At 36.1% G+C, this 23,503-nt stretch overlaps 1 protein-coding gene and 1 non-coding gene across 2 annotated transcripts in view; one reads left to right on the plus strand and one right to left on the minus strand.

The window, feature by feature from the left end:
• LOC112470954 (O-acetyl-ADP-ribose deacetylase MACROD2-like) overlaps nucleotides 1-23,503 on the minus strand; it is a 1,076,828-nt gene that overhangs the window by 252,213 nt on the left and 801,112 nt on the right. The window lies entirely within an intron of this gene.
• Nucleotides 2,061-2,167, plus strand: LOC112471349. The gene has a single exon (XR_003043252.1). It is a non-coding gene; the product is annotated as a U6 spliceosomal RNA (small nuclear RNA).

Genomic DNA, 23,503 nt, shown 5'->3' on the forward strand with positions numbered 1-23,503 from the left:
CATTCTTGGAGGACCCATCACCCCAAATTGAAAAAAAAAAAAAAATAGAACCTATGCAGCTAAATCTAATATAAATAAATAAAACTCTTTAAGACTTCAAAAATAAAAGGTGTAGATTCAAGTTAAAAGAAGCTTTTAATAGGCCAAATCTTTTCAAGTTGTCTTTAGAAAAAGAATCAAAGGCACTAACATTCTAAGAAATTGTCCTCCACAGTCAATGATTATTAGTGTCTTTATATATTTTTCTTACTAGTACAAGGAGACTCAACGTCTTGCTAAATTTTGTGAAAATATAAACTGAGCTTCTTGTCTGCTCAACAGGGTTATAAGCTCCTGTATTTGTAAAATGTCTTACTCTCCTTCTTAGACTCCTGTTATGGATGGTATGGTTGTAGGTAAAGGTAGTGTCATGAAATCTCTGTTGAATAAGTACTTCTTTCTTATATTAAGCATTTAAATTATTTAAATTTTTATTACAAAAGTTTATTAGGGGAAAAATTAACTAGAACATACAGGGAACAAAAGGAAGGCCATCAAATCATCAGTAATCTCAAAAGACCCTGACAGTATTGCTAATTGCTATCAATAGCTTGGTGTTTGCAGACTAGATTCTTTTTTTTTCTTGCAGAGATTTTTTTTTTTTTTTTAAACTGGAGATATATATTATAATTTTGTAAACTGATTTTCTGGCTGAATGAATAGCTCTAAGATGATCTCTATTTGCTTCTAAGTTTCATTTTCAAATCCCACTCCTGACATATTTTCACTCTTGACATCACACATCTACTAGCAAAAGTCATTTCATAGCTCACATTGAATACCTAGTTCTTTTGAAAAGAGGTCAAGTTATACACAGTCAATCCTAAAGCTCTCCTTGAGGAAGTGAGAAAATAAATATAGTTTAGTACAGTGAAAAACAAAACAGAATTTGAACATCAGGGCTAGAAGTAGCAGATCTAAAAAGGCAAAGTATGAGGATGGCCAGCCGATTAGCCACATGGCAAAAATGGCAATGAATATCTAAGCCAGTGGTTTTCAAGCAACAGTCCCCAATCAGCAGCATTTGCATCATCTGAGAACTTTCTAGAAATGCAAATTCTTGGGCCTATCCGGGCTTACTGAATCTGAGTCTCCGAGCGGGGGTGAAGGGATAAAGCCCATTAATAAGCCCTTCAGGTGACTCTAATGCATGCTAAAGTCTTAGTAACATTGCCCTAAGCCAACGGTTAGAACAATGGTGCAAGTTGCACATTAGAATCCTTCTGGGGGCTTTTACAACACAGTGATGCCTGGACACCACCCCAGCCCAAGTAAGTTAGAGAATCCCCTGGGTTGTTAGCTGAACATCTTTATTTTTTACAAGTTTCCCAGGTGATGCTAATAAATAACTAGAACTGAGAACTGTTGGTGAAACACATGTATCAATCCAACAAATTGAGAAATAAACTGAGAAAAAACTTGGCTGAAAATTTTAGGATATTTGGCCATAATAGCTGAAATAGTGTATACATATTTAAATGAAGTATCATTTACTTTATTTTACTTCACTGGATCAACTCGTTTAAAAGAGATGAGAAATGCTTTGGCAAAGAAAACTTAAATGTTATTTAGAAATAAGTGTTATTATCAGCTAATAAGTTTTTTGGTCTATAATATAAATTTAAAGATTTTATACACAAGAAAACTCGATGTTTGTAATTATGCATGGTAAAATTACCTGCTCAGGACTTTGATACAATAATTTAAAATTTACAGGTGCCAAAGGCCACTGAGGGTAAAAGTAACAGTCCTAAACCTTTCATAAGGACAGGAAGTATCACAGTACAACAGTATAAACAATAAGGCAACAGCTTACATTTAGCAAAAATTTTCATACATATTACCTTAATCATTGTAACAACGCTACAGGGTGGGTACCATAACATTTATTGAACAGTAGTAATATCTATTCACAATGAGGACCCTAAGACATTAGGAACACTGTTTTGTTCAAAATATTTTACTTAAGAAATAAAATTAGGCAAACACTTCTCAAACAGAACTCACAAAGCGCTAACACAGTTCTCACCTCAGCAGGATATACACTAAAATTGAAACAATACAGAGAATACTGGCATGGCCCCTATGCAAGGATGACACGCAAATTCATGAAGTGTTCCATATATTTAAAAAAAAAGCACTAGCAGAGAAGAAAATTAGATAAATAAGAAAACAAGAAATGGACTAGGCAAAAGTTTAAAGAAAATGAGAAACAACAATCACTAATTATATAAGAAAAAATAATTTTATTGAAGTCGAATTTATAAAGAATTTCTGTTCATCAAAAGTTAACATTTAGAGAGTTAAAAGACAAGACAGACTGAGAGATGATATTCACAGTCTACAGCTCACATTGGAATCATATCCAAAGCGTAAAAATATATATTTATTTCTCACATATTGAGAAAAAAATAAACGGCCTGATTTAAAAATGAGCAAAAGGCATGAAGAAGCATTCACACACACAAAAAAGGAGATTGAAATGACTGATAAGCACATGAAAAAGTATTCAATGTTATTCTTCTCAAGAAAATCCAAATTAAAACTATGGTGGGATATCAAAACACTCTCACCAGCATGCTCAAAATTCTAAGCGTATGCCTACCCTATCACCCAGCAATTCACCTCCTAATAGATACCCGAGACAGGTGAATGCAATTGCTCACCAGAAGACAGGTTCAAAGAATGTTTCTTAGCAGTTTTATTCATAATCGCTAAATTACGAATGGGGAAAACTTAAATGTCCATTAACAGGAGAATGGATAAATAAATACTGGTATATACATAAAATGAAATAGTACACATTGATTTAAAAAAAAAAAAACAACTGCTTGACATAATAATTGTTGCCTTATATGAGAAGAGAGAATGAAATGAGAAGGCTAATGAAGCAACATTCTGAAATGTTGAACATATTTTCTTTCTTCATCGGAGGTAGTTACACAAGTAACATACAGATTAAGATTAGTCCACTGTATGATATAAACTCAATTAAAATTAAAATAAAGAAGACAAGGAAAAGCATAATCTTAAAAGGCAGCATTTAAAATAATTCCAACAGTATCTTTTTGCTTATGGAGTTCAAAACCAGTTATATAAAAGAGTTATCTCCTTAGAATTTTGTCTCATTATCATTTACTCCATGAATCATAAATCAAATTAGTTTTCTCTAGTTCTTAATAATTAGAAATAAAAAAATAAAGAACACATCTTTCATCTCCCTTGAGCATTCATATGAATATACTCCATCCGAAAAGAAGTCATATTCTTTGACTTCACCATAATTTCCTTTCTAGATTTTGCATGTGAAAATGTATATAAATAGAATAGCAATAGCCATGCTTCCAGTTACTTTATAATGATGGAGCAAAAGGAGACTTTAAATTCTAGGTGTGCACACTTTTAAACTGGATTAAATTTATCACTTGTGCAATCAAGACCTTAGTATACAGATAACCCCCCACTTAAAATGGTTCAACTTGCAATTTTTTTGCCTTTCTGATAGTGTGAAAGCAATGCACATTCAGTGGAAACCATACTTCGAACTTTGAATTTTGATCTTTTCCCGGGCTAGCAAATATGAGGTATGATACTCTCTTGATACTCTTTCATGATGCTGGGCAGCGTCAGTAAGTCGCAACTCCCAGTCAGACACACAATCATGAGGATCATCAACCGATATTCTGCAGTATACTGTGCTGCCAGCATTTTTTTGGATACGCTGTTTTGTGTTTTTGCAGCCCATCATGTAGACAAAATGCCCATCTCTGTCTCTCCTGCTTCTGAGAAAAGGAGGAAGGCAATTACTCTTGAAATGAAACTCAAGATAATTGACCAACTGTAGGCTAACGTAAGTGTTCTGAGCACAGTTAAGGTAGGCTAGGCTAAGCTATGATGTTCGGTAGATTAGGCGCACTGAATGCATTTTAACATACAATATTTTCGACTTATGCTGGGGTTTATTGGGATATAACTCCATTCTAAGTGGAAGATTATCTGTATACATATATATAATATGTAAAAATATAAACGTTGAATATATAACTTTAAATATTGATGTTGCTGCTATCACACTGGTCAAGGCAGAAGAGGGTAGAACATTATTTTCTTAAACTGATACCAGCTGCTCAGCAATCACCACATGAATCCTTATCTTGCTGGCCAATCAAAAGCAGCCTCCTCCTTAAAAGCAAACATCTGCTGCCCATTTATAGCAATTTCTACTTGAAAACAGGTTTATCAAAAACAACTTCAGCTTTGACAACACTGAACATGTGCTTCCAGAAAAAAAAGAGCTTTGCATCTCAACTATACTATGATTTCTAACTCTAGATTCCCCCAATACCTTAAAAAAAAAAAAAAAAAAAAGATTTTCATAGTATCTTTCCTTTCAGTGTGCTTCATAAAGACAATTTTCATTCTGTGCTTATTCTCCCCATACCTCCTTGGCTGTGTGTTCACCTCTTCAGAGAGCAGAGGGCTCTCAACTTGGAAGAAAAGTGACATCAAACCTGCCGCCTTCGCATTTTGATTTGAGCATGATTTTAGAAAGTGACACTAAAGTGTAGTATACTGTTAAGGGAAGCCAGACTGCTTGGGTTTAGGAATTAAAAAATAAGAACTCAATACATTAATGAATGATGTTATTTCCATTGTTGCTGCTATTATAACTATTACTTACATCACAAGGCAGAAAGTTATTTAAAATTCAGGGATGCTGGCTGGCATACATAAAATCTAATTTATATATTTATATAAATGAGAAGGAAATTGAAGAGATTGAAATTCGAATTCAGTGTTTGCTAAAGTACTCAGAGAGAGCCAATAATTCAATTAAAACAAATGCAACATGTCATTTCTATTTCATTAACAGTTTTGAAGCTCCATTCCACTTTGAAATTTTGTTATATGTAGAAGAAAAAAACACTGTAACTTCATTCATGGGATCTGAATTTCTGCTACATTTCCATCTCTATATTGTTAAGATGATAAATTCCCCCTACCAAGAGCTACTAAATAAACTCTAAATCACTGCTGTAAAGACAGTATTTATCAAACCATCTATGTCTTATGAAATTCTTTCTCTACTTTAAAAGTCAGCTTTTGATTGCAAGTTATAAGAAGCCCAGAGAAAAGTTCTTGAATCCAGGCTATCACTCTAAGATTTGAGGATCTTCCCCCTTCTTGGAATGAAAAGAGATTTATCATTATGAATTTATGTGAATATCTTTTATTTTTTTCCACCTTCTTCCAGGAAGAATTCTGAAAAGCCATTTTCTAGTTTAGCAAGGAAAGGATCATGTGTTCCTATTTCCATCTTGAGCTTGTCATGGCATTTTTAGTGTTGTTTTCAAGAGTAATAAGGCCCATAACATGTCAGTCAAAACCCACCACCAGCAGGGAATGTGTTGGAAGCTGTTACATAACCAGCATGCCTGTTTCAGCACAACACAAGTGGTATTTTTCATGTCAATACTGAATTCGCAACTTTAAATCTCTGATTTCCTATGCTTCTGGGTTACCATGGAAGCCAGGACTGTAGCAGTCTGAGCAGCCTGAGTCAAAACCCAAGTGTTTCATTGCCTAATGGAGTAATGAGTCATTCTACTCTCCCAGGTTTCCTGTCCCTGAGTAATAGAATTATTGGAAAGAGGCATGAGGGAAAGGCAGAGCAGGGTACTTCTGACAGCTGCAGAAAAGACTGCAGAAACTCTCAGCCCAATGCATGCACTCAGATTTTCTAAACTGACACTTATCTTCAAATTGAAACTTGAAAGCTGATGTAGTACTACTCAGTAATCTGTATCTGTCTACCCCAGCCTCATTTACCAGAAGACCAGATACCCACTGTACTGTGCTCTCAGCTTATATCTTACTTGGCATAAAATTACTTGTAGTACAGGTTTTCAACTCTATTTCTAAATTAACACCACCTAAGACATTATGGTGATCTGAATCCTATGCTATGCTATCTATTTAAGATGGAAAAGACATATTAGACCAGCATGCTATTATCTTCTAATATGCTTTCTCCGCAGTATATTCTCCAACCAAATAAGATGGTAAATGATTTGGGTAATGGACCTTTTTGAGTTTCTTTAGAGCTTTCTCTCCCAGACTTTAGTTAACATTTTTATGGCTATGGAATTATATGATGGAATATTCCCGTAGTAGGTGATAATGTGGGAAGAAAAAAAAGTAAGCAGGAGAAAGAGCAATGATGATGAGGGGGAGAGGAGAAAAACACAGAGGAGGAAGAAACTATGAAGAAAGAGAGCTGGAAGTGAAACAGAAAAAAAGAAGACAAGAAGAAGAAGAGAGCGAGGAAGGAAGGAGGAGGAGGAGGAAACAGGAGGAAGAGGAGGCATCCTTTCATAGAGTTTTGTTTGCACGATATTTCTGTGTATCTGATACAGTATAACTTTTTTCCCCTTGCAGCATGGAGCTTCAGTTACTCAAAAAGTATTTCACAACTTCTTGAAATCTCATAATATCCTATGAAGAAAGACTCTAAACAACTATTTCTATTTATCATATTTAAAAAAGTTGTTAAGAACTTGATTCTGTGGTCCCCCTACCCTTGCCTCTGCATGTGATTTTAACCATGTTACTTTTAATTACTTGAAAAATTCTCCACCTATAGTACTTATTCTCTTCTACCCCTTACGAGGCTTTTATTTAAAAAAAAAAAAAAAAATCTTGTTCAAATCGTATCTCAAAAAAATTATAGCACTGTACTAAAAGCCAAAGAAATAGACTTTTAATACATCAATAGGTATGGATATCGATATACATTCACACAGAGAGAGAAAAACTGCATTTAACTGATTCTAAAGCACCATGGATCATAAGATACACTATTATTTTATGTACCATTAAGAAAAAAAATTATATCAAGACATAACTTCAATTACAAGATGTGCCCTGATTTCAGACTTTACTCCAACCATAAGACAGCATCAGACAAAGTGAAATTGAGAGACATTGTACAAAATAACTGACGAGTATTCTTCAAAAGTGTCAAGGTCATAAAAGGCTAGGAAATGGTTGCACATTGGAGGAGACTAATAAGAAATAATGACTAAATGCAATCTAAGGTTCTGGATAGGATCCTGGAACAGAAATCATGTTAGTAGAAATACTGGCAAAATTTGAATGAGGTCTGAAGTTTAATTAATGATATTATACCAATGTTATTTTCTTGTTCATGGTAATTGTCCTGTGGTTTTCTGAGGCATTAACATTAAAAGGAAGTGGGGTGAGAAAAAAAATATATATAAATCTTGGAATTATTTTTGCAACTTTTCTGTAAATTTAAAATTCAAAGTAAAACATTAAAAATCTGAAAAAATGTGTATTTTAGAATAGTTTAATAATAATAACTTAGAATAATGTATTATTACACACAAAAAAAGTCTCCAAATGTTCACGTATTTGAATAAGTTATCCATTATTTGCAGAACAACATAGTGTGATAGAAATTGCTTCAACTGGTGTATAATCCAAGTTCCAGGTTTGATGCTGATCAAATTCATAGGATACATCCTATAATTCCTCAAAACAATCACCTGGTTCTCAATTTCTTCAATCTGCAAGATGAGATTTTTGGACTACGTAGTTCTTAAGGGCCGTTTCACCTCTAATAGTCTCAGTATCTATGTTGATAACTAAGCAGAATATATTGTAAAATGCTGCCTTTACTTAAAACCAGCCAAAGCAATGAAGACTTTTTGAAAGGCTGCATACATATCTACACACACATTGTCACAGCAGAGTTCTTTCTATACATAATGAATGTAGAATAAGATATATCCTGGTGAAAACTGTTACGGACAAGGAACAAGGGTCTGCTACCCTATGCACATAGAAGCTAAAACAATGATACTGGCTTTTTGAGAACAGAAAGAGCCATTTATTTAATGCTGAGTCAGCTCAAAGGAGACAGGAGGCACCACTCAAAATCTGTCTCCCTGATCCAGGGTTCAGGCGAGTTTTTAAGGAGTTGGGGGGAACAGGTATGCGGAAGCGCTAGTGGGGCAAGTTTTAATTGGAGGACCTTGGAACTTGGCCATTTATGGTAAGGGCTTCAGCACAAGGTCTTCCTGGACAACAGACCCTTCACCTCTGAAAGGATTCTGGTGTTCAAGTTCCGGTTATGCCCTAGGCCTTTGGTTCTATGGGCAGGGTTGGTTCCTATGAAGCTGGAGGTCAAAGTTTTCTCCTCTCTGTGCTTTGGCCACATGGCTTCCAGTTTGGGTCTGCTGTCTCTGCAAAGCAACTCGGTATCTTATTAAGACAATTTTGAGCTGGCTCTGCAGTTACAAAACCACGTCAACTCTGTGTTCACTGAGTGCTTAATTTATCCTTAGCATATAAAGACGCCAGGCACTATTAGTGTGAAATAAAACTCAGCAGTTTTTAGTTAAGACTAGCGCTGTTCCAAACCACCATCTCAGAAAAGGAATCAGGCAGGCAGAAATATGAATAGATATATATTTTTTATTAGCTGTTCACCCTTACCAGAGTCTGAATTTCTAGTCGTCAGTCAATCTATATTAATTGATGAAAAGTCACTAAAATAATGTATGGGTGATATTATAGAAGAAGGCTCCCCCAAAGGGACCAAAAGCCCATCTAAAAGATGCCTGTGTGGAATCCTACCCCTAGAAATAATGAGAAACCAGAAGCATGTTTTTTCCCTTGAATTCTTCAGCAAAGGAGAAATGATGAGAGGACTTTCTAAGGGTCATAGCAGGAGATAGGCTAAGAAATGACCTTTCTCATTATAGTCTTTGTGAAAAAGGCACACAGTATGGCAGATGGATCGCAGCATATTCATGTTCCATATTAGAAAAGAAAAATAAAATAAAATAAAAACCTCTTTGTCATCTTCTGAGGCACAGGCATGCTATCAAAGCTGACCAGGCAAGAAAATTTAGCACAAAATATTGTCATTAAACTTAAAAGCAAGGTACACAGCACAAACCTCCTCCTGGAAAGGCTATGAGCAAGATGGTGTGGGAACCTTCTCTTGGGGAACAATTTGCCACTTTCTCTCTCAGTGATTAATAAAGCATTCATAGGAGTGATAGATTCAATGATTGTCATTTCGACATGTGCTGAATAATAAAGGGTAAGAATTGGCTGATTAGGGAAGACAGTTTCCCAGTCAAGGGTGTGGTGTTAGAAATGACCCCAGGGCTACAGAGGGATAAGACCTATTGATGTGTAAATTGGAGTGGCTGATTTAAACTGAATCAAGAATTGTGAGCAAAGTATGGGTTGACTCCTAGTTTGCTCCCTTCTGGGATGCCTTTGCTTTTAGTCTCTTTGGCACAACCAAAGGAGGCACAACCCTGGGTGGAACCAGGAAGACTTCCTGTGAGTAACCAAATGAGACAGTGTTTTCTGAGTACTTCTCACTGGAGGTGGGGCTGTAGGCAATGTCTAGACTGGTCTAAGCCTAAGGCTACCTCTTGTGTTAAATCAGTTCTTAGAAATGGATTTTCTAGGAGTTGTGGCCTTTTAAAGGCCGGACAGAAAGGTAGAGGTTTTATCCTATTTATGGATTCCCTTTGTAAATGAGACCCTTCAAAGTGTACAACTCTATGGCACCTCAATTCAAGGCATTTAATCTTTTATTCTAGGTTGTAGGTGTGCTAGTCTTTGTTGACTTGAGCCTATCGGGGACTAGAGGAAAGAGAAGGAAAAAAGGTGATGGGAGGGAGGGTTGGGATGGAAAGGAAGAGCTGGCAGGAGTGGCGAAAACAATTAAAGAGCACCAGAAGAATCACTGCTGAAAACTCTCCTATACTTTCCACCCGTGGAGTTTTGTACATATTGCAACTATTTGCGTAAACAAAGATCAGTTGGAGAAAACTAGACCAACACTGTCATATATTCAACCTTGGTTCAATGAGGCTTAAAATGAGGGTAAAGGAAAGTATTATGTAATGGTTCTTAGATGTAGTCTCCAGACTATCAGCATTAACTGTCTGGGAACTTGTTAGAAATGAAAATTCTCAGGTCTCACCCTAGTCATAACCCATCTGAAATCTGAGGGTGGAGCCCAGCAATTCATTTTTTAACAAGCCTTGTGGGTGACTGATGCAATTTCGAATTTGAGAACTACCACTGTTTAGAATGAGCACAAGAAATTTAGGAGAAATGGCCTACTACGCAAAGTCTGAGATTTTTGATTAGGGGTCATTAGTATGCTGGTTTGGGGTACTTGAGGGACAGGATCTGGACACAGGAAGATGCAAGAGAAAAAACAAGTGTTCCAGAAGCTCTAACAGTGGACGCAGTGTCAAAGAAAACAACTGTGGTCCTTGCACTGGACTCGGCCTGGATGGGAGAATCCAGAACTTGTTTTAAAAATGCAAATCTTGGTTTCCCAGCCTACATTAGAGTAGAATCTGCCTGTTCAATTCTCATCTACCTTTGGAAGCAGGTCAGGAAGAAGGAATTTGAAGAGAAGATTAAAAAAAAACAAAATAAAACAAACAAAAACAAAACTGCCATCTGTCTTACTTTTGTGTCTGACAATCTGGACCTCTTCGCAAGCTATCCCAAGTCAATGCCAAGAACCCCTCAGTCTTAAAAGATATCATTATATTTCTGATGTCAAGTTTATTTAAAAAATGCACATTTAAATCATGTAAATCCTTTGCATTTTCTGCATTCCTGGCCTGCTGAGAATTTGGAAATACAAAAGATGATATAGACACCTATTAGCAACATGTGAAAATAAGTGACTGAGTCCAACTTTGGGTTCAATAAGAGAGAACCTAGAGAAGTCTAGTCTCAAAACCACTGTTTTGAGAATTCAGTTTAAAGGCTGGATAAGCCTTGGAAATCTGAGTACACAAGAGTGGATGTCAGAATGTCAGGATATTCAGAGAAAAGCAAAGGAAAAATCCATTAAAATTATTATTATGATTGATAATTATATACTTATAAATCACACATAATCAATTTAAAAAATAACAAAAATGAAGATGTCAAGTAGATGACAAATCCAATGGTCCAATGACAAAAAGCAACAATTCGATTTTGATGGAATACCATAGTGAGAAGTGCTCCACCCTGGTGCTGCCTCCCAGTGTTGAGGAAAGGAAAATCCCTGGCATACTCGATACCCCTGCATCTCTCCAGCCTGGGGCCGACATCACTCTCCCAGCCTGCACTCCTTCCTGAGGAGCACAGACTCAGCCTCGCAGTTCTCCACAGCCATGGCCCGCAGCCACTACCAGTTGATCAGAGTTGCTATGTCACCATTTATAACTGTTTGGAATGGGCCTGGGCTGGCAAGTTTCTTCTGGTCCCAGTTCGGCCTATCTTTGCTTTGCCATAGGAGGCCTCTGCCGTACGATGCCCCAAATCTACCTGTTCTAATTAGTATTTGCTATTATAATTCTAGACTAAACCAATTGTATGAAATGTGTCGTTTCTTTTCATCTCTTTTCAATGTTTTATACACACGAATGCATTTTCAAGTTCAACAAAGGGGGTAGAGGGAATCGATGATTCTGAACTATAAAAAATAGAACAAAACTATGCATTTATAAAAATGAATGGTACATGTATAGATCACATAAATGCATTTCAAAATATGGGGCATTTTCAAGTGGTACATGGCAAATATTAATTTTTTAAAATTATTTTTTAAATTGCAATGATTATTTTTAATGCATAATATAAAAATATAACTTAATATCAAACCTCTGACTTCATGGGTACTATTACTATGTCAAAGGAATGTAAAAACAAAGAAAAAAATTAATTCACTTAGAGAAAAACATTAAGTAAATAATAATACAGGCAGCAAAAATTGTGAAAGTGGTGTGTGACTGGCTGAAGTCTAAGAAACACTGTTGTATAAATGTGAATACATGTGCTGGATCTCACCTAATTTCACTGCTGATTTAGAACGCCTGAAGGAGAGAGCATGCCGACTGCCTTACAACACAGCACAAACATTTCCAACTGCCCCCAAATTAAGTGTGAAGTTACCCTTGCCTTCTAATTGTCAAACTAAAGTTTTATAATTTAAAAACAACCAACTCATGAACTGAGCTACAACTGGAGAGGTAAAAATGCCTACCTCTTTATCTGACCCATAATCTACAATTAACCTGGTTATGTCTTCAGTCACAACAAACTCATGTCACCCTCAATTAACTTTTCTAGATAGTTTTTCAATTAACACTAATAGTTCGAGCTACTTAAAAACAACAGCACAAAGTTGCATGGCAATAGGATTATTTCCAAGAGTATTAATTTACTCTGACAACTAAATACAACAAAACCTAGGGAAAAAAATATTCCATTCCATTTTATCTTTGTCACTTATAATATGGTCCCTCCTTAGGGGTCTAATTTAGTTGACATGTTTAGAGAAGCCATTTTTATTATCCCATATCTGAATGATATATATATATTTTTTTCTGTTTTAGAAGAGCAGCAGGTTTTCGTTTGTCAGAAGCATATGTCATTGAGTGGTGAGATTACACTGCAAGAGATGTCGTAAGCAGTAGTTTGTCACCACCTGCCACATTAAATAAAACTCAAGGTAAGCACTAGGTTATAGGGCAAGTAAGCAAGGCTTCTTTCTCCTTCCTCTTTAAGCCATGCGCTAATTTGTACAATTAAAAGCTAGCTCAGATCTTTAATTTCGGTATTAGATAAAAACAATATGAGAGAGTCTAAACAATATGAGAGAATAAAAACTTCACATGAATTACCAAAATCTAGCTGAAAGTCACATTTAATTTGAACCAAAAGATTTTTTTTCTTTTTAGAAAAAAGGATTAAAAAATTTTTTCTACTATCAACCATATCATGAAATTTCCAGGTAAATCTGTGAAATAAGTAATTGTAGGTCTATCTATTTCCCTGAGTCCTTTCTTTCATTTATCCCAGACTGTTTCCTGTTTCTCTCTTTCCTCCAGCAATCTGAGAGTCTAGTCCAAGGTCTTGGGGCCCATTCTAGCCCCAACCTTAGACATTGATAAAAATTTATGAGAAAGCATGATGAATTACAATTGGGAGTCTCAGAATTAGAAAACCGCGAGACAAAAAAGCAAGGAACTCCAAATCGTGACGTTGCAGGCAGTAGTGGGGGAAGGGAACATTGGCGGATGGGGAGGTGGGATTCACATGCTTCAGAACTTGCTTCTTGGGCCACACAGGCCTGGAAAAAGGAAAGCACACCTTCTACCCTGAATACATACCTAATCACATGCATATCGAAATACATGATAAAACTCATCTGGGTGGAGGTCACTAGGTATGCAGAGCCTGGGATATTAAACATAGTGAGGAAGAAAGGAATAATGCTGATTTTAATTGTAACTACTATATGTAATTTAACTTCCATTTTATAGATTAGAAAACTGAGGCACAGGGATGCTTTTACAATGTTCAAATCACCCACCTAACTACAAATCTCGACTTTTTTTTGTCCATTTTACCATAATTAGTTTCTCCGACGATCCAACAAATGAAGCATTTAAATGCACCTTGTATCTTCAAGTTCCATTTGATATCCATTGATGGCCAGGTTTAGCATTTAAACCAAAAAGGAGCTACCAGTGTGCAAATTCAGACAAAAGGGATTATGAAGAATAGTTTATAAACTGCCTAGGGTATAGAGTTTAATTTGGATAGTTTGTTTTTACACATCAGTATCATCATTATAAGCTCATTACTGCCAATCTATACTTGTTGTGTCATGTAATAACACAGAAAAAAAAAATTACTGCATTGGGAATTTGAGAACTTAAGCATTTATACATATTCCCCTCTAAGAGTTAGAAATCATATTTAAAAGCACAAGTCTCACTTTTTCTCATAAATACTGAGACTAGGGCTGTTTCTAGTGCTAGATACATAGTAAGGAATTAGTTCTGTTTATAGAACAGGCTGACAAGAGAGTTCATCAAGTTAACATCAAATACTTTTCTAGTCCCCTAATTTGCGATTTGGAAAACCAGAAGTAACAATTGTTCCTTTAGAAATCAAAGGAGGATGCTGGCCTCAGAACTCCCTAGGTTTCAGCCTTTAAAGCTATTTTCTTGAGAGAATTCTGTGTGACAGACACTACAACTGCACATCTGATGGGTCAGAACACTTTCTCTTTCTCTTTTATAACTCCATTAAAGAATGAATACAGCTCCCTCTTTAAGGGCACAACTTTATGGGGGATAGGTACCCTTCACACTTTATAGAAAGGTCAAAGCTGTCCTAAAAATGGCCAATGAACCCAATAAATTCTTGACTCAGAAGGCTACTTTATCTGCGTTTCATCATCTCATTTAAAAATAAAATAGCTAAGCCCTTTTTCTCATCTATTATTTATTAGATTTCAAAAAAAGAAGTGTGCTTTTTATTAAAATTTTGTCGTCAACCACCCCATACTGTGCCTTTCTCTTGCAAAAAAAAAAAAAAAATTTTTGAATTTTTTCCTCCCTCCTTTCTTGAAAACCGAAGTAATGTTTGGCTCTGTTCTTTCTTGCTGTTGGTCTCTCTCTGCATCTTTAAAGAAAGCGACCAACATAACTATTTCCTTTTCCCTCTGTCTTAAAGAAATATGCAACATGTATACTTCTAATTTTTTTTAGAAGAAAATCATATTCCTTCAAAAAGGAGGATTTTAGATATTGAATCTCACACTTCGTTCTTGTGTAAGTATTCTCTTTGTGAACACTTACAATGAATTTCAGCTGAACAACTCACAATATAAAAATTGTGTCTACATATATGGTTTTTAAAAAATGTGTTTCGCTGATGATATACGGTACAGAAAGATCTAGCCAATACTGTAAAATTCATCTTTTAAAGATTATATAAGTAAGCAAGAAAACTTTAATCAATGCTAAGGTTGTGAGTTGCTAATGTGACATGTGGATTGCTTTTGAAGGAAGACAGTACTGGGATTAGATATTTAAATATTAATAAGTGGTTTTCTGCATAAGGTCAATTTAGGAAAGAGCAAGTTCAGAAAACATAATCACAGTCCAAAATCTCAACTTCAAATAAACTGGAAATATAATATTCAAGACCTCTTTCAGAGTGTAGATCTTCGCACTTCAAATACACCAGAACACAATCTTAATAACAGATATAAATTACATTTCCTTTGAACTACTGGATGGCAATATTATACTCAATTTCTTTATACTTGCCCTTGAACCTCAACTCATGTAATCAAACAAAATCAGGTCAGTGTGAGACATGCTCAGCAAGCGGTGGGAACCAAGAGGCTGAATTTCCATTTTCCTTTGTCTGTATTTTATAAAATCATGCAAATTCCATGCACAATTAGTTAGAATTGGGACTACAATCTGATAGCTTGATGAGAGCAAAATTAATTTGAAACAAAGAAAAATAGTAATTTGTGAAAATCATGTCCACTGGTAAGTTAAAAAGAGAGGATAAGACAAGACAGTGTGGAAGAGGCCTCTGAGATTGGTAATGTATTTCCGATCAAACCTTATTTCTCCACATCAGCCATTTTCTTTTAAGTTATGAGTAATGAGTCTGGAAAAAAAGAATGAGAAGCCAGCTCTAAAGGGGAGGGAGGATGCTTTATCCTCTGCCATGGAAAAAAGCACAAGAGGAAAGATGGGGGAAGATAAGAGACATTGAATGATGGAGGCAGGAAAGCAGGAGAACTCATGTCAAATATCTTCCTTCCTTTTAAGAAATCCAAGAGGTTGTCTTTTGAACACAGAAGTTTGTCGCGATTTTATGAACTTCAAAAATATGGAATTGGTTTGAAACAGCTGTGATGGAGAAGTGGGTTGCTTGGATTAGTTTACTCACATTAGTTGAATTTGTCTTGCCCAGTCTCTGGGACCAATGCTGCCCTCAGGGTCCCCCAATAGCTGTAAGTCCAAAGCTTAATTAGGAATGACGACTATGTGGCAATGTGCTACCACTCCCCACTTACCTCATTCTCATGACAGATATTATCAGTCAAATATGACACCCTTTCTAATTGAGCTGATACAGACCCCCTAAATTCTTCTCAACACAGTGCTCTGAGCAGCCACTACTAATTGATGAAAGGAGGTACTTGAGATAAAATCTAGTCATCATTACTGAGCAAAGCACAAGTCTTACTGTGGACTTGGTTTATACATATCAGGGTTCCTGATTCTGCAGCCATGGTGAGTTAGGTACCAGATATCCCAGTCCTATAAGGACTGGATTCTTTGCCCCTGAACTTCAATATCTTTTATGTACAGGGATCTGATACCCGCTCCAAGACCTCCCAGATAGCAACCATGAGTTCAGAGCTGGCTCATTCATGAGTACCATAGACCACTGCAGTAAGTCAAGGCTCTAACTCTCTACTCCTCTAATCCACATCCTCAAGACTCATTCCCCAACTGACTACCACTAATACACAGAGAAAGCTGATGTTTGTTGGTATTCAATAAACTACACTAATTCTCTACATATAAGCTTGATACTAGAGGAAGACACACTAATTTGAACTATTCCCTGGTGACTTGGCATAATATATCAGGCCCAGTAAACCAATAAGTCATCCTTAGTCTTTCAATGACTTCCCAATTTGAGGAATATAGCTTCAACAACCACAGGTTTGCCTGGCCTCAAGTCTTCTACTAAAACATTCTCCTTAAACACAGGCCCTGCAACAGCCCTAAGGCACAGGAATTATCTCTAGGATTATCAGAAGTCACCTCTCCCGAAACTGTAAATGTTCTCTTCAATAGAGACTCTGAAGTCCAGAGGCAGTCCAGGGTGTAAGCTTGAAACAAAGGTCTTATTCCCCAGAAATTCCTGTGCACTGAACAGGTATCCCCTTCTCAAATAATGAACCTACCAAAATCACATCTGCCAAAGCATACCTACTATGGTATTGCCTATGTCCCCAGGTCTTTCTGGGCTTGATGGGACCAGATCTTTGGTTTTGAAGGGGTTATTCTTACTTTGATGAAAGATTCTAGAATCCTAGCCCTGCCAAGTCCCATGAAATCTTGGATTCAATTGGTTTTTCTGAATCTTGGGATCCTGATCCAATCATTTCCTGTTTACCATGTCCCATCATAGAAGAGATTGGTGGAAGAATTGTCTTCCCTGGATAAGAGGAGTATAAGGTGGTCCCCCAATAAGCATCTATGTTTGCAGACTATGTGAGTCTGGGGACTCCAGAATGGGTTATTCCAGTAGCCCAGAGTGATAGAATCTTACTTTGCTATGGGCGAAGTCCCAAGAGCCCTCTATCCTAATAAGACCTTGACTCTTACTTCAGCTCAGCTCCAAGTTTTCAAGAGTTAGATTTTTCAAAAGTCAAGATACCAAGAGTTAATATGCCTCTAACTTCCAAGAGTTGTGCTGAAGTGACAACCCCAGAGATACTTAAGAAGGGACACAATAGATGCAAAATATGATAAGAAAAATATATTTATCCTTATATGTACTTGTGTTGAGATCTCAATTCTACCATGTACAAACTCTTTGACCTTTATCAAGTTGCTTGATTTCTCTAAGCTTCAGTTAAACAAGAGTAAAGTGGAAAAATAATAAAAATATAATAGAGTTGTTGAGAAGCTTAGAGATTACATGTGTTGAGTGCTGGTCACATGGCAGGCACTCTCAACAACCATACCTATTATGCTGGTCTCTTACCAAAGTGTAAAATAAACATATAAGCATATTTGAAGCCTAATCATTGTCACATAGTAGGTACTCAAATATATATACATATATAAGAAAAAATTAATGAGCCAGTCATGTTTATTACCATAGATAAGATAATTTTTTTTTAAAGAAGGCTAGTTCACCAGGGAATTGGCTTGCCCAATCATTAGCATTACTTTTTATTCACTGTTAGTTTGATGCTTCAATAGAAACAAGCAGTGACCTGCAATCATTTTACAAACTGTTTCTGAAAAGCCATCAAATTCACTTAAACTGTGGTTTTTGACCTGTAAGTCACTGAAAATTTATAGGAAACTCAATGATAAAACTCTGCCTTTGAAAGGGAGAAGAAATTCTTCAGAAAGTGGGTGCTCTGCAATAACTAAAGTAATAACCTTATTTTAAAGAAGAATTTCTTCCATTAAATGATAATGTATCATTTGTATGCTAAAATTTAATTAGAGTATAAAATTTTAAACTTAGATATATACATAAAGATTATTTTTGAAAAGTCAATTCCTTTTTTAGGCACCCGCACTTGAGTTTTGATTCTATAGAGATAAAACAAAATCCTGTAAATAAAGTGAACATTTTGGTCTTGGTTAAATGTGTGGCCTATAGCCTAATTCTGATAGTCGTACTCATTGCTGAGTGGCTGTCGATGTGAAAAATATGCATATTCTCTATAACTTTCCCTCCTGGATGATTCCATTTTTTTTAATATACGTATAAAAATAATACTAATTAGATTTGCAATAATGTCAACCTGTTTTACAGGCTCCTAAAAGAAAAGTATGCTCCATTGACATGACTGTAATTTGAGTCACATAGCCCTGGGATCAAATCCCAGTTCTGTTATTTATTCTACCTTGGGCAAGGTACGTAATATCACAAAGCCTTAAATTTCTTAAAATTTCCCCTAGGGACTAGTTATTTTTTATCCTCTGTCTGCCACCCCAGTATATTCTCTGTAATCCTCTGCCCTGCTCTCTGCCCAAGGCTGCTGATTCTACAGGTTACAGCACCACAGGTGTTACAGACAGAGTGCACCAGCAAGAGGTTGGAGAATGGGTCTATGTTTCCAGGAGAGCTTCTGGAAACAGTTATACTTGTTGTAGTCTCAGTACCTTTGCCACCTCATTTCCCAGAACACAGACTCGGTAGAAAGATGAAAGGAGATGTATGAAAAGAACTTGGCAAAGGCCTATCACATGAGCGATACATGCCACCCATGTTTGAAGCCAAAATAAGCAAATGGTGTTTGAGAAGGGCCAAAGCTAGTTAAGAAGTTTATTGGAATAATGCACCACCAATGCAAAGGCAACAACTTTAATTAAGTGTGAGGGAATGAAAATATTTAGTTCACAGTTATTCTCCACTCTCTTTAAATATTTTTATATTGCCGCTGAGCATGCCTCAAACCCTTCTTAGACAAAATCCAAGGAAAAAGATCCTCTCCTGAAAAGTAGAGCAAAATAAAATCAACACTACCCAAAGGAACTGCAATCAGCAGTGAGGGTGCATAGGATTGTGACATTGGCTCCGTGCCAAAGAAAAGCTGGATTGAGGTTGCTTATGAGGGTCTTGTGATGCCCGGGAAGAGTAAGAATTGCTCTGGGGTAGATGAGTGAGCTGCTCTTTGAAGTTTCAGGATGTGAAAAACAAGATAGAAAGTCTTAATGAAATGTTGAATGCTATATATGTGGGCTCCCCTAAATATTTGAGAGATATTTGAGAATTACAGAAATTCCTATTTTGTTGCACCTTGACACTGGTTGAGCACTAAGCCATGGGGATTATTGTTTTAGAAAGATTGTTTGAAGGCTAAATGATGCAATCATTCTTCTGATCCTTCACTTTGTTCCATGACCAAACTACCCAATAAGAATAACAGAATATAAATGCCTGCCTCAATGGCTCTCAAGGTGTGGTGGTAGAGCTAGCAACATCAGTATTACCTGGGAACTTATTAGAAATGCAAATTCTAGGGCCACACCCAGACCTACTGAATCAGAACTTTACAGGTGGGGCCCAGAAATGTGGGCTTTAACAAGCCTTCTAGATGATTCTAATGCACAAGCAAATTTGAGAACCACTGTCTTAGCACAAATATCTTAGCACCAATACATATTATCACTATCAGTTACCCCTTTATGCATCAAGCACAGTGCTAAACCCTTTACTTAAATCATAGCATTTAAAAATCTTTACCACAGCCTTGTGTAGTAGGTACTGCTGGTGGCCCCATTTATGGAAGGTAAACTGAGGCTTGGGGAGATTGCAAAGCATGCCCAAAGGCACACAGCCAATGATAGAGCCAGAAATTGAATCTATGCTGGCCTTCCTGAAGTTCCTAGTCATTTCACTTTGCTGTTCTGCCTCTATAACAAAGCAAGATTCATCCTTGCAGAGTGAAGTGCATTTTTCAGAGGTACATTTGTTGAATTACATGAACCTTTTCCATAAGACTACAGAGACTATTCCTTAGCTTGCTCAGTAAACCTGGAAGCTGCCCTAACAAGGAACTCCCACCAACTCTAAGAGGTACCCTGCTTGCAGAAAAGCATAAAGAAATATTTAGGAGACAAGGAATGGATTGAGCCAAGGATCTGGAGGCCAGATTTATTGTCACATGGAAAGAATCAAACTTGCATAGTTTTTTCAGTTGCCCAAATAAATGTCTTCTTTGTCTACACATAAACAATTAAAAATTAAGCTAAATATATATATGTACACATACACAACAACAAAGTAAAGATGTCTGTATTTTTATCAGTAATTGGTGAAGAATATAAATTTGGGTTTATTCTCTCCCAAAAAAGAGATCAGACTGAATAAAAGTGAATTAAAAAAAAAAAAAAAAAACAAGCTCTAAAAAGGAGTTACTATATGGAATGTGCTATTGTCTGCCACTGTAAAGCACATATTTTCTTTCCTCTACCCTGATAAACTGAGGTCTATTTTTACCTGGCAAAAAGAAAATCCACAGATGTTGATCTTACAGTGATCAATGGCTTATTACTATATATACATATGCATATATATTATATATTATTTTTTATTACAGCACATAAAAAAACCCTCAACTTGAAGTAAAAATTCTGCTTCAAAAATAATATGCTATCATATTTGTGCAACTTCAAGCAGATTAAGAGTGTCATATACATATACATATATATATATATATATATGTATCTTTTAGGAAATTCTAATTATAGATTTATTTTCATGTAGAATTAATTAACCTGATAATGACATATGTATTAAACAGAGTATTTTGGACAAACTTGAAGTAAAAATTCTGCTTCAAAAATAATATGCTATCATATTTGTGCAACTTCAAGCAGATTAAGAGTGTCATATACATATACATATATATATATATATATATGTATCTTTTAGGAAATTCTAATTATAGATTTATTTTCATGTAGAATTAATTAACCTGATAATGACATATGTATTAAACAGAGTATTTTGGACAATATGTGGTAAAAATACTTAAGCTCAAATTTTTCTGAAATATACCTTTTTATTAAAATATGAATATATGTATTGGTGTTTAGATATACATATATGAAAGTAAAAGACAATGAGTAACAAAAATATTCTAAACAAATATACCTTGAGAATTTTCTTACTTGAAAAAAATTAATTTACATTTATTTCAGAACATTTACTAAATTTACATTTTATGAAATCCCTAATGAAATGCAGATAAATTTATCAGTAATAATTATAGTATCAATAAGTGAACCTACCATAATAATCAATCTGAATAATCTATTTGGATAATTTAAAAATACTCAAATAGTGAGCTGCTGAGTTTAGTTTCTCATTTTATAAAAGGATCCATTCCACAAATTTGTTACTAAGGCAGGACAGATAGCTCAAGGATGTCCCCTCCCCCTCCAGTATATAGCTCAAGAAATGTTTTTCCTTTCTTCAGCTCTCCCCCTGTTTTAGCCCTAGCAAGAGGAAACAAGCCAAAAACAGTCTTTTCCAGTTTAAACACCATCTTTGGCTAAGATATGACCTTTGGCTAATTATAATATCATTATAATCTCATCTGCATTGCAAATACTGCGGATCCCATCATGTACCTGACTCCATGACAGTTCCAGAAATACCATATAAGGAAGAAAGAGTAGGAAGCTGAGCTCCTGCCTACTGGGAGGAGACAAGGAGGTCATGTCAGTGCCATATTTCCAGACCTGCCTCCAAGAACAACAGTTCATAACCAGACATCTTGGTGCCACTCTCTCTCTCTTGAGTCTGCCCACACTCTCCTCTTGAGTGTGTATTTTCACTTTAATAAACCTATACTATCCTGCTTGCTGTTCATTTTGCCCTTGAATTGTTTCTCGGGCCATAAGACAAGAACCTGGTAACCGGCTCCGAGCTCTCCAGCAATGTTATGACTGACAGTCATGTGTTTATTTGTTTGCCCTTCGATTTTTTTCCAACAAGCTCTTTGAAGGCATTGGGTTCTTCTTACATATCTCCATATAAACAGGAGTTCCTAGGAAGCAGCTTTCTGATTGGTAAGACTTTAATATATATTTATTGAATTAAATCCTTTTTCTTAGATTCATGTTATTTAAAGGAGGAGGGGCACAAATGCAAAGGTTGCAAAGTCCAGGAAAATGATGTAAAGAGTGATGTAAAGAGTGAGACGAGCTGGGTAAAGTGGTGAATCATATCTTTTCTAAAGGGGACAGCTCTTTGCAATTGTCTTCAGGCAACAGTGCTGGTCCATTGTTTCCTGATCTGATTTTTCAAAGGAAAAATGTCCTTTAGGACTTCAAAAAGCAATCTCTCAATTTGAAATATTGGCCACAAATCCAAAATTTCTCTTTAAAATATGGTTTAGAAGCCTGGATTTGGGCCTGAAAACAAAAGCAGTCGAAGATATTCCAGGAATATAAGTTTAATACAGAAATTAGTGTTTACAAAAATGATGGTCAAGCTGGAATGGATAAAGGTCAGAAAAGTAACTGTGGAAGTTCCAGGAAGCTGTAGCCAGAAGGACAAGGAGGCAACCTAGAGACCTCATCCGGAAAGCACCAAAGCAGTAGTTCTCAAGGGCTTATGGAGAAGCTGTTCTGGAAAGTTTGGAAATATCCCACGAGTGGTTACAGTCTGCAGCAATGAAGTGAGTGGTTGGTTCTCAAGCCACAAAGCCACCAGGAATCCCATATCTGCTCACACATCTGGCTCTTCCCTCTGCCTCACACCAATTTCTCTCACTGGCAATCTAAAATCAGAACCATAAAGAAAAAAGATCCTGGGGCACGTGGTTCTCAGTTTCTCTTCTGCATTGCAGCCCAAGGAGGTGGGAGAGAAGCCAAGTTGACAAGATAGCACATGCATAAAATCTCCGATAAGAGTTGAATAAAAACTTCAGCGGGTTACATCCCTAAATTTCCTTTTCTCCTCTCTTCTCTTCACATCTCTCCCTTTTTTTTTCCCCCTCCTCTTCCTCCTCCACATTTGCCTTCTCCTTCTCCTCATTCTTCTTTGACTTAATATCTTTGTCTTAATCTTCTTTGTATTTTAATACAGAAAATACCTTCTCAGTGGTTGTCAGGGATGAGGGAAGAGGGGCACATAAGGGATAGCATATAAGGGTGTTTGGGGGATGATAAAACTTCTGTATTCTGATTTTGACAGTGGTTAAACAAATATATATATTAATTCATAAAACCATACACGAATAGAGATCAATTTTCCCATATGATAGTAAAATTACTGAATGATAATAGCATTAAAACATCAAGAAAAAGAA

The sequence above is a fragment of the Pteropus alecto genome, unplaced genomic scaffold (genome assembly GCF_000325575.1).
Source record: "Pteropus alecto unplaced genomic scaffold, ASM32557v1 scaffold45, whole genome shotgun sequence".
Lineage (NCBI taxonomy): Eukaryota > Metazoa > Chordata > Mammalia > Chiroptera > Pteropodidae > Pteropus > Pteropus alecto.